Raw genomic sequence first — 2,345 nt, 5'->3', positions numbered from 1 at the left:
TCAACTGAGATTATCAACTAACTATATTGACAGAAAGATTCGAGATGCCAACAACAAGGAAAGATCATAAAACGCTTCCAAAACCAAGCGCAGAAGACCCCCCTATGGCCGCGGGACACGTTCGCAAAATCGCAGAGGATATTGACGGGATGTCCACCCCAAGTTCAACCCCTATAATCACCTCCTCAGACTCGGAATATATCATCCGGGAAATGAAAAATGAAATGAAAAAAATGGAGAAGTCAATAACCGAAACAATAACCGAAAAAGTAGATGCTATCAAAGAATCTATCGAAGGCAAAATAGAAGCGCTAAGGGTGGATGCCGAGGCACATATTAAGCGCACCGTGGCACTGGAAATTGGCTTGGAAGCACACCAACAAAATTTCGTTCGCATCTACAATGAAGTAGAGGTTAACAAAGTTAACCTAACTGCTGAGATGAAGGGGAACTACAATGAAATCAAGACGGAGCTCAGCGAAATAACGTTGGAGCTCACGCGAATCAATAAAGAACAGAAAGCCAAAATATTCAAGATGGAATATCAAAAACGCAGGCTGAATATTCGTATTGTCGGTCTGGACGAATCAGTGAGATGTGAAAACCCTGAAGAGTTTGCCACAGAATTACAGAAAATCTTGGGAACAGGAATCCTTCCTAAAATACCGGAGGTGGATCAGTGCTTCAGATTGGGTCCCCGCTCCATTGGCAATAACGCTAAGCCCAGAGTGATATTAGTTATACTGCGCCAAGTCAGAATAAAAGAAATGATTATGCGTGAAACTCGCAGGATGAAAGGCAATCTGAAATACATGGAGGTACCAATACACTGCTTTGAAGATTATTGTCGTGAGGTAGTGGATCTGCGTGCCAAGTTCAAGACGGTGATGTCTCAACTATACCTGGGGAAATACAGACCCCTACTAATATACCCTGCAATACTTCGCGTCGTCGACAAACAAGGAGCAAAGGTTCTCCTCAACTCGCCTGAAGATGCAGCCAAATTCCTGTCTGAACAGGAGCAGAATAGTGTATAAATGGCCTTTTAAATCTCAGTTATGCAAGGTCACCATATAGTACAACCTTTAATAACCGAGGTTTTGGGACAGAGAGACCTACGTGCTCAGAGTTTTTGAATGCTTTCCCCGACGTGTTTATATTATTGCGGACATATTGGATTTAAGATTGGAACACTCCAGAACATACTGGAACATTCAGACAATGTAAAAATGACATATTGGAATAATCTAGAACATCGAAGCATTCTTTGATATATGGAGCATTCTGGAATATCAGCAATACGTGGTCATTCACTCTACCAGAAGCCCCTCGGGGGAATAATCAACAGCTATCTAGATGCAGAACCACAGAGCCATCATAGCCGGCCGGCTGAAAGATCACTCTACACAACGATCATCGCCCACCCCGGTCGGGGGAAATGCTGCATATACGTATTTAAAAACTGTTTTTTATTAATGGGAAATAATTTCACTACTTCTCCAATTAATACTTTAGATGTTTAAGCATAGCAATGCTCTTTTAAGATCTAAGTTAATGTTCTCTTCCTTTTACTTGTTTTTTTTTTTTTTTTTTTTTTCATCCGCTCTCTGATTTATTGAGGCTCTCTCTTCAGTTCAATACCTTCATATTATTCATGGGTTACTATAAATTACTATAAATTACAAGTTCATATAAAATGTAAGTGATTAAGGCATGACAATTGAAGCTTATTTTTGGTCTTTATTTTTAGTTTATCTCATTTAAATTTTTATTTATTTATTTTTTACGGGTAAGTGGCCAAGCCACAGTCGACATTCTACTTATGGTAGAATTTAGAGTGTTAGATCCTATGGTATACATAGGAATGTTAAGGATAATTGGATCATTCTGGGATATCCGGTGGTGCAAGGGAGAGAGTCATACGCAAAGGTTGTGTTCATGGAACACAATCCTGTACGACTCTCGGTGGGAGGGAAGGGTAGGGGATTTTTATTTGTATATATGTATGTTTTTAAGCTCGGCTCTCAACGGGACCTCACTAGTGGGATGTATATCTATTATTGCCTCGCACTCTAGAAGCATTACCAAAAATTACAATGCAACATGTATAGACTATGGCTAGTTTGAATATAATGATATGGAACACCGGGGGAATAAATAACCAACTCAAACGCAAAAGCGTGCTCACACTGATGAAAAAAGAACATGTGGACATTGCTCTGCTAAGCGAAACACACATTCTAGGGAAAGACATAGGTAAATTAGCGGACAACATATACCATAATATCAGTCACTCCTCTATTGGTACGAGAACTCGGGGTGTAGCAATAGTCGTTAAACGTAAG

This window comes from Notolepis coatsorum, assembly GCF_963971535.1.
Source record: "Notolepis coatsorum genome assembly, contig: SCAFFOLD_1616, whole genome shotgun sequence".
Classification (NCBI taxonomy): Eukaryota; Metazoa; Chordata; class Actinopteri; order Aulopiformes; family Paralepididae; genus Notolepis; species Notolepis coatsorum.
The sequence above is the reverse complement of the archived record's forward strand: the minus strand, read 5'-3'. Positions refer to the sequence as shown.